The following is a 10,583-nucleotide window of genomic DNA, read 5'->3' as shown; positions in this document are numbered from 1 at the left end:
CGATGGGATACATCCATCCATATTGTACTGGGCCTCTTATGATTGCTTCCTTAGGCAAATGGACGACCAAGTGCACCATAGCATTAAAGAAGGTAGGAAGGAAAATTTTCTCAAGCGTGCACAAAATTACAAGGATATCTATTTTCAGTTTATTCAAAACATCCAACTTCAAAGTTTTGCAACATATTTGCCGAAAGAAGTTTCCTAATTCTGAAACAGCTGAGTATATCTCTTTATCCATTAAACCTCAAAGGGAAGCAGACAAAATCCTTTGGAGTAGGATATGACAATCATGATTTCTTAGTCTTTGGAGTTTGCATCCATCAACGACGATACATTTTGATTGGTTAGAAGCATATCCATTTGGAAACTTCACCTGACTTATAAAATCACATAACACCTTCTGTTTGTTTTTACCCATTGTATGTGGAGCTTCTGGCATTTTGCATGACTCTCCTTTTGTAGTATTCAGCATGTGTAGATGTGGTCTCACTACAAGAAATGTGTTGATCTATGACAGAAATTTTATGACACATTTGTTCTCATCATAGATCTATGATATTTCTGGCTGAACATGTCATAAAGTTTCACATCCGAGCAAATTTAGTGACAAAGTTACGGAATGTCATAAAAGTTGCCACTGTAGCTAAAATGAAATCATCACTCGCTGTTACATAGTGGTTTTGTGATCATATAAGCTCCGTGAAAACGTCATAAACCAACGAGGATCCCACATGTAAGTTTAAGCTGATAAATAGGGCGATAAAATAAAATGGAAAATATGCTCCTCCCGTGGTTCGAACCTGTTACCATTCAAATGGGAAGTCTTTACCGCAACCGGGTCCCACATGTAAGTTTCAGGTGAGTTGGTGGTAGAAGTTTTGGTAAGTTATGTTAGTCTGAGATAAGAAAAAAGAAAGGAAAATAAAAGGGAAATAGTGTCGATAGCAAGGCTCAAACCTTTGACCTCTTGAAAGTGCTGAGACAACACTACCACTTAGGCATGAACTATGTATGTTTTTTTCGAAATGACACATTTTATATATTTTGCTTCTAATAAGTGTGGTCCACATGCCAGTTCGAGGCCCAAGCATGGGGTATATGTCTCATTTCTTGACACGGCATACACTATTGCAAGAGACTCGCTAGCACTGCGCTCCTGTTGGCTGTGGCAAAGACTAGAGCTAGCGTCAGTGCGCAGATCTGCAACTGCCTGCGGCGGGAATGGCGAATCCTAGTGGGCATAGCAGCGAAGGGAGGATGAGGAGGAGCTTCGGTCAGGTCAGTCCCCTGTCATGCTAGGGAAGGGGATTTCTGGATTTGGGGATCTGGGTTGAAAATACTAGATTCCGATTTCGTTATACCCTTAGATTTGCATTCCGATTGGTGTTAAAAGTTGATAGGCTATAGTTTATGATGTGATTCTCCATCCTAATTTTAAGAGTTTATGCTAGAGAATCGAAGAGAATCACTTTCAGCCACAAAATCACTTCTCTTAGAGAATTAGCTCCCATAGGTGCATAGCAAAAATCATGTATCTAGAAAAGCTAAAATGACCGACAGTTTGAAATGGAGGGAGTAGTTTATAATTTGATAGGTTCATGTATTTTATTAGCTTCCACAGGTGCTTGGAGTCACTGATGGCTATAGATGACAATTCTAATAAACCTTGCTTCTACTTTTGATGTTAGTGTTGTAAATGGAAAATTGTATGAACGTAATCATTGTCTGCAGAATGAAGGGATGAAATGTGCATCATTTAGGTGGGTTGATCCTGAATGGGATGCTAGGACTAAAGGTGTTCTGGTGAAGCTGATGAAGGGGAAGGAAAAAGCTGAAGAGGAAGCAAGGTCATGGGAAGAACCATGGAGAATTGCTAAGAAGGAGGCCAATGACACAATCTATGAGCTACACTTGATGAAGGAATACTTTGGGAAGGCAACCAATTCCCTGATGAATATGAGGAAGAAAATGAGAAACGATGTAGTGCCGAAGGAGCTAAAAATGGAAAACTGATACAACGATTATGATGAAAGGAGTTGGAAGGAAGAATACGCAAAGGCTAGCATGGAGCTTGAAGAGACTACCGCTGAGCTGTAGAAGGTGAAGGGACACCTGGACCAGGCCACCAATGTGATGAAGAGGGTCAAGCAATCGATGCTGGAGGCCAAATATAGAATGAAACTCATTAGGGACGATTAAAGGCATAATGTCACTCATCAGGCCAAATTATGATGAATGGCTATAACATGCTTTTCAATTTGATTCCAACATATTTACCATTCAAAATTCAGATATGCTGCATAATTGAGGAACACTAATAATATAGATATGAGTACTATATATACAAATGCGTTATAGGTGTTAGAAAATGAAAGATCTAATCTACTCATAGCTAGGCAACAACCATACCTCGCGACCAAATCCAGTTCCCAGGAATCTGCATAATACGGATCACAGGATCATTATTGACGCCTGCCACATTTCTTATTCCCTACTGGTAGGGCTAGTATTGCTCCTCTTCATCATGCCGATCCATTGTTATGAGCTAGTATTGATTAGACAACCAGAGAAGAAGGTAGAGAGAGAACAATGGAGGACTTGTAATAGATAGAGAAGGGGGAAGTTATGGATGAGGCAGAGGTTGTAGTTCCAAGGAAGAGAAATGATGATGGAGTGGAAGCGGTTGTCGAACTTCCGGTGTATTGATGTTTTGTAGAAAGGACCTTCGTGACTAACAATTGCATCTGTCTGTTCGTGTACGCTAGATCGTCATGTTTAACTACTATTCAGCAGATCGGACTTTCATATATAACGATGCTATATTCATGGGCACATTTGATCTTAGTACAATGTATCGCTTGTTTAAATGCTATGGCTTGTATGTATTTCAATGAAATTATGTATTTGAATCCGGAATGAAATTATGTATTTCTATCACTAATAAACCTAAACCTCTAATGATGTGGCACTCATGGAGAGATTGTGTGGAGCAGTTTCAACTATAAATTAAATGTTATCATGCAATGAATTAATGTATTGCAAAAAGTAAATGCCCATTGAAGATGGCCTATGAAATGATTTTACGTTACTTTACGGGGGCCAGTTGTCAATATGGGTAGTGTCACTTTATATTATAGTATCCACCAAAAACCCCAGTCTGGCCCTTGTTGAGTAAGCTACTTCTTCATTCTTGCAACCACGAAAAAACCCCAGTCTAGTAGCGCGCCTCTTCCTCTCCCCATGGCGCCATTGTCTCCTAGAGCGACGGCATATGTCATATCCTCTGATGAAGAGGAGAAAGGTCCAAGGTATGTCCCCACGGATTTGGAGATGAGCAGTTCGTTGTCTCCTAGAGAGACGGCGGACACATCCTCTGATGATTTGGAGCTTGTGGAACAAATTGAAATCGCCAATCAGGTGCCTCTCCGATGTCGCACCATCCGCAAGTCAGCCAGATGTGGCTGTGGTCAGGGGCACGAAAGCACCACCACTCGCCAGGGCACCACTGTCCCCAAGCGCGGGGTCCGAGGAGGTAGGAAGGGACCGCCACCATCCTCGTCGGTCGGCGGCAGTCGATCTGTACCATCCTCTTTGGTCGGTGGCCATGGACCTCTGTCATGGTCCTTAATCGGCGGCCATGGAGCGGCGCCATCATCTGCAGGCCCGTAGGCGGCGGCAATGGAGTGACAGCCTCATCCACGGGCGGCGATGAAGGAGGTCCGCCATCTTCCATGGGCGGCGGCAACGGAGGGATGGCCTCATCGGTGGGCAGCTGCATCAAGGCCCTGGATGCACCATCGATCAAGAAGCGGCACCTTAATTAGTGGTACCTGGTACTAGTAGAAGAAGAAGTAGTAGAAGTAGTAGCAACAACAGCAGCTGTAGAGAAGAAGAAGAAGCAGAAGTAGTGGTAGTAGTAGTAGTAGTAACAATCTGTTACCATCTTGGATCTAGATCCCATTGTGATGCGATTTTATCTTCGATCTTGATCCCAATGTGATCCGGGTTTCTCTTTTCGATCTAGATCCAGTTGCTATTGTTTTCTTTTGCTAGTAAGTTGGGTTTAATTAAGTATCATTACTATTAGTAACACTTTGATCCGGTCTATTCAAATACTAAACAACGGACTTTTCCCTTTGTTGATCCTTTTACACAACTGTTGTGAGACCAAGAAGGCCTATTGCTTGCTCTTTCATTCAGTTAGTTCAAAAACATAGCAATTGACTTTCCCCCTTCATTCTTTCAGTTCAAAAACAGAGCAACAAAGCAAGAAGGCCTATTACTTGTGCTATCATCCGGTCTGTTAGAAATCAGGGACTCGCCCCTAGAACAAATGTGTCTTAGAACATAGATAAATGTGATCATTTTTATTACAAACAACACAATCCAAGTACAAACGAGGCAAATGCATACACATAGGCATAGATCCACTGTCGGTACAAGTATAATGACACACTCTAACAAAGGAATGAAGGATACTTAGGCATACATCCACTATTGGTACAATGACACACTCGAACGAAGGAAGCACGACAACACATAGGCATAGAAGTGGTGCACCAACGACATACTACTACCATCACGGGCTCATGGCAACCCCGCAGGAGCACGAAATTCAGCAAAATGGCCATCCTGGCAAAGATACTCTTCTAAAGCACGATGCCTCGCCCTAGTATCCCACACCCACGCAGTTGAAATGGCGATGGTATGCACATGGAATACGAGGTCATGAATGTTCCATTGCATGTGACCAATCTAGCAAAAAGGGCAGACCCACATACCATGGAGATGAACACAGTTGAGCCCGGACTGCTGAAGGCAAGCCAACACAGACCATTTTAGATCATAGGATTCATCTGGTTCGATGAGGACTGGCCACGGAGTTGGTATTTCAACGGGCAACATCAGAGGTGGTGGCCCAGGCCACGAGTGAAAATGTGGTGCCATGAGGTTCAGCTGATCCTGAGGTGCTGTTGCCAGCGGGTGAGTTGAAGGTGCCAAGCAGACAGGGTCCTGCTGAGGTGTTGTTGCTAGCAGCTGAAGCGCAGGTGCCATTAGAGCCGGCTGCTGCTGATGTGCCATGGGGGCAGCCTGCTCCCACTTCTCTAACTCCCCCAAGTTCCATGCTCCGTATCTTCCAAGTCCGGCCATTCTCCACTACATACACAAATGAATAACAAAGGCATCATACACTTACAATGCTGACCATATCAATACCATGCATATATAGTAAATGAGATAGACAATAAAATGATCTCGCGTACCTCCAATCGAACAATGCAAGATGGTGAAACGATGAGTTTAGGCATTGCCTTGCAAGAACCTGTGCACCCGCCTATTTATTGAGCACTATGGTAGACACGCGAGCTTGGTGTGGTAGGCCAAAGTTGCAATAAAAACGTGAGATGCTCAGAATATATTCAGGCCTAAGCCTACCATGAATCTATCCAAGGGAAGTGGGATCTGGATAAAGGCTACGAATTGATGGGAACTGTTGATATATGTGAACTAGTCGTGGCAGTAGCATATGTCGTGTGTTTAGGTCCACCTTGCAAGGTTAACAAATTCGATTCGAATTGTTTGCCTCTCATAGTTTTGGACTGCTTGACCTCTTTTCCTGCATTGAGTAAGAAGGTGAACAATGATGATGCTTAGTATTGATGCTTGATTAAATTGCTTGTGCTACCATGCTTGCTTAGAATAGGTGCTTACCTAGAATGGTTAATCAACTAGAACTTGGTGCTAAAACTTGAAAGTAAGGACCTATTTTGGAAGCTTTTGGCAAAACAAATCCCTCAGCCAAAAAAGCCTTGCATGTCTAGGAGTTAGTGGATTAGATACCACCTGGCGGGTATGTCTTGCGGAGTATTAGTATACTCAGCCTTGCTTGTGGCTTTGTTTTTCACGTGTTGTTATTGAGTTGGCTGCTAGTGTGACTTGGCCGTCCCAACTCCCTCTGGGTTGGACTATTGAGTGGAACCCATCCTCAGTCCGTGAGGATTGGGGTGATGGATATCATGGCAGGCTTCACCATGGTATTTTGAATCCACGTTAGACTATCGTTTACTTTTCCGCTGCTTTCGAACTCTGAATTCTACTTTTATGCATTTGAACTCCTGAGTTGTAATAACTGAAGTTGGGACCTGTAATAATCTATCTGGATTGTTGTAATATCTGGACTCACCTTCGTGTGTGTATGCTTTCTTTCAATCTGAGATAAGTGGTTTTATCGGGTGAAACCCGACGGACTACCATTTTAATTCGGTTAAGTGACTATTCGCATTTGAGGCGAGGTTGAGTACACTTTAGTCAGGTTAATCTGAGCGGTTCCGCCACAATAAAATCTATAATGAAAAAACTTATTTTCGTCACTGAATGCCTTTATAACAAGGTATAGGCGATGAACCGATTTTCATCGAACGAGCGTCACAAATTACAAAACATGATGAAAAACTAATTTTATCGACATAAATGAAATGTCACTACAACATCCGCAAAAATTACCAACTTAAATCACGCGTTAAAAATTTCTTTCAAAATCTTTTTATCGTTGAGCTTCCGAAAATCCAAACTCTTCCCGGCGATTTCGCCGTCCCAGCACCCATGCCGACAGCCATCATTTACCCCCTTCCGTAATTTTTGCCGCGTGTCGGTCGACAGACCACCGCGCGTGCTCCGACCGCGTGCCGCAATTGCCGTTGGCATCCCCTTTCTTTTTCTGTTTTTCCTCCCATTTCTTTAATTTTTCCTTTTTCTCTTCTTTCTCTCCTTCTCTTTCTTCTTCCTTCTTCTTTCTTCTTCCTTCTTCTTTTTCTCCCTCCTCCTTTCTTCTTCCTGGCCCCACATCTCCCTGGCGCCTAGCGCCACCTCCACTGGCCGCCGCCCCCCTGGTGCATTCATTTCCCCCGGCCCCAGGCGCTTGGCCTCCTCCTAGCGCCGGCCCCCGGCCCTGTCGGCCCCTCCCCTCCCGGGCGCCCGACCCCTGCTCGGTCTACGCCGCGCCCGGCGCCGGCGCTGCCGGCCGGCCCGAGCTGGGCCCCTACGCCGCCACCGGCCCGGCCCCGCCACCGGTGCCGTGCCGCTCGCCGCGTACCGCCGGCCCCCGAGCTGCACGCAACACCGAGCCCCACCGCGCCTACTGGTCCCCGCACCGCACACCGCCACCGGCCCGGCCCCCACTCCTTGCCACCGGCCGTCGCGCCCCCGCCGGCCTATAAAAGGGCGACGCCCCGGCCACCACCGCCACATCCCACCCCTCTCCCGGAACACTAGTACCCGCCGCCCGCACCAACTCCACCGCCGCCACAGAGCACCATGCGCCGCCGCCGCCTTGCCCACAGCCGGCCGCCCCTCTCCCATCTCCAAGTTCCCCGAGGTAAATGGCAAAATGGATCCCTCTCCACTTCCTCCACCCCCTCCGCCCATGGCTCGCCGCCGGCGAGGCCCGGCCGGCCGGCCACCGCCGACCACGTCCCCTCTCTCTCTCTCTCCAAGTTCCTGGAAGAAGAAGAGCTAAAGTTTCCCCAATTCCGATCTAACCTCCACTTTTCCTCAAATTACATATAAGTCCTTCCACCACTCTCAAGAGATTTTCACAGATCTGCCCTTCCACTCTCAAAAGTATTTACAAACAGGTCCCTGGTTCCTCGCAAATCAGTCCTAAGCCTCCTTTTTAAGCCCCTAATCCATGTTTAACTCGTCATTTCATGCGCCAAACTTCCTCCAATTAATTCCAAATTCGACCATGTCATCCTCCAGTATACTTCCGCCGATCCATATCCAAATTTCCCAAAAATACTCATCTTACCTATTTTTCGTTCGTGTTTTCTGTTCGGAGCTCAACGGGTAAAAACTGATTTTCTTTTATTTATTTGTGTGCCCGTTTGTGTGTGCCGTAGATCGCGGAGTACCCGAGGAGGAGCACGAGGAGGAGTTTGACCGCGAGGCTGAGCCCGAGGACCAGCAGCACGAGCCGGAACTCCCGGAAGGCTTTGAAGACGGCAAGTCCAATCTCACCCTTTGATGCATATTCAATTCCTTGTTTTTCAAACACAACCTATTAGCCTATTTTATTAAATGCATACTGTTTTATTGCAAGACATGGTTGGATAGCCACCCCTTGATTGTTATGAATATTCCTTGTTATCCTATGTTTATCCCTAAATATAACTTGCTCTGTTTAGATGATAACTACTGCTAGAATGCTTAGGAATTCGTTACTCAACTTCAATCATGATTACAATGGTTTATTTGGAGAATAAATGCGTGAGTGTGTTCAAATGGGAAAATGGGTTTCCGGGTTCAAAGGCAAGGAATGTGTAGATGAGATGGAGGGTGTTTCTTGTGTGAAATGCTAGAATGTTGGGCTCGTACCTTAGTGGTTGAGCAAAGTTGGGAGATATCCATCTTGTCATGGTTAAGGACCGAGTTGATGTGTCATCTTGCCTAATTCAACCATCGTGCAACCACTCGACCGTTGTATGGGCAATGGCTTAGCATAAATCCCACTAGCTGAACTGTTAGTGTTCGGGTGTGCTGGTGAGCAACAGAAACCCATGGAAAAGGAGTAAGATGTTGGTGATTTAGGTCCCGGTTATGACCTCATGGATGAGTCGTTAACCCCTTCGGTGTTTCCATGTGGACTAGTCAGTCTTAGCTAAGGTGGGTAATGGCTTGTTAGGATCCGCACCGGCACTAAGGTGATCATGCTGCGGTACCCTACTTGTGGGAAAAGTGTACAACCTCTGCAGAGTTAAACCTATCCGGGTAGCCGTGTCCACGGCATTGGACGAGTTACGGCTTGGTCACATAACTAGCACTTGGGAATGGATGGTTTCATGGTGTGTGTGTGTTAGATTTTGGAAGTGTCCAGTAGTTGTGCCGTGAGCTATGGCAGACAGGGTTGGATCCTTTGTGTAGGATCAACCCCGCTCAATGTTTCGGTTACTAAAGAAAAGCTTTACAAAAACTCTTTTGAAAACAAACCCGTGCATGTGTTGAAAATCTAGCTTTATTGCAAATGAACCTTAGCCTATCCTTGTTATATCCTGTGCATATACTTGATTGTATCCCCTCCGTGGATGGGGTTGGACTCATTGAGTACTTTTGTACTCACCCTTGCTTCGTTGCTACAGAGGAACATCCGGACTTCATCGCCGAGGACTTTGAGTAGGAGGTTGTGTCCACACCCAACGCTGCCTGTGGTGTTGGCCTTCGCAAGATGCTTCTGCTACCGTGTAGTCCCGAGTGCTATCTTTTGGCAGTCGCTTGGTTAGCTGCTGTTATTTATTTGCTTCTTATCGCTGCGTGGCTTTCACGCCCACTCCCTCGGGAGTTGTACGGTAACTAAATTATCTGTTGAATAAATGTGCTATCAACCTCCTGGGACTGATATTTGCAACACATTTAGTCTCTACTTATGTGGGGATGCTTCAGTCACTGGAGGCCATATTTGCTGTAGTGTGGTTCAATCCAAATATTGATGAATCTCTGTAAATAATCATTTGAATATTGGATACGAGATAGAATCAACAAACATCTTTCGCTTCCAATTAAATCATGCAAATTTCAGAACATGAGCATATAAATGCCTTTCGGCCTCCCATAAAATAACATGCCTCTTTTCCCTAACGTTTCCCAGTAATCACAGTATCACACATTACATTAGATCCTTTTCACAGCCGTGATCCCTCTGGCATTTCGAAAGAACGTGTATTGACCAAACTCAATCCTCGGTAAAATGAAAATGTGATCTCCATGACAACTTCTGACTCTCATTGTATAAATGAAAAGATTATAACGCTTAACAACCTAAAGAGTATTAGATAAAAAATGTTTCACGGAAACTAGTATTGTAAACAAAAAGGGTTAATCCAGCAATTTAAAAAATGACTAGTAACTGTGCTGTTGGCTTCCACCCTGTTGCTGTTATGTGTGTTTGTAACTTCTTGGCAATCATTTTCACTTAATGAAATATATGCATTGCACATTCTTAAATGAAAAAACATATGTGCTGTAATCCTGTATTGCCATATTTATATCCGCAATCTAGCACACCAGCCAATACTGCTCGTGTATCCAAAACAAATATATGTTATTCATTGAAATTTTGAAAAGTTTTCAAAACTTCACCCTAGAAAGACCACACTGGTAGAGAACTTGGTATTAGTCCCGGTTGGTAGGGTACAAATCTCCCGAAAATCCAACCGGGATAAAACAGGTCACCACGCCAGGCAATGCAAAAAAAAAAATCCCGGGAGGCCCCGCCACACGCACATGTCGCAAGTCACAAGTCAAATGATTTTTCACGCGAAATATGCGCGTGCACGCTACGTGGGATTCAAACCCACGACCTCCAGCCTAGCGCATAGCTTCCTTGCCATCTCACCTACAGAGCACATCTGACTATATAGGGGATGCAATTCTTTTGTATTAACTCATGGGACCCTTTTATCCCGGTTGGAAACACCAACCGGGATAAAAGACCCCCTTTTATCTCGGTTGGTATTAGGGTTCGAGGGATTTAGTCCTCTTTCAGCCACCCCGTTGGGGACCCTTTTATCCCGGTTTGAAACACCGAC

The sequence above is a fragment of the Setaria viridis genome, chromosome 6 (assembly GCF_005286985.2).
Source record: "Setaria viridis chromosome 6, Setaria_viridis_v4.0, whole genome shotgun sequence".
Lineage (NCBI taxonomy): Eukaryota > Viridiplantae > Streptophyta > Magnoliopsida > Poales > Poaceae > Setaria > Setaria viridis.
Note: the sequence above shows the minus strand (reverse complement) of the source record.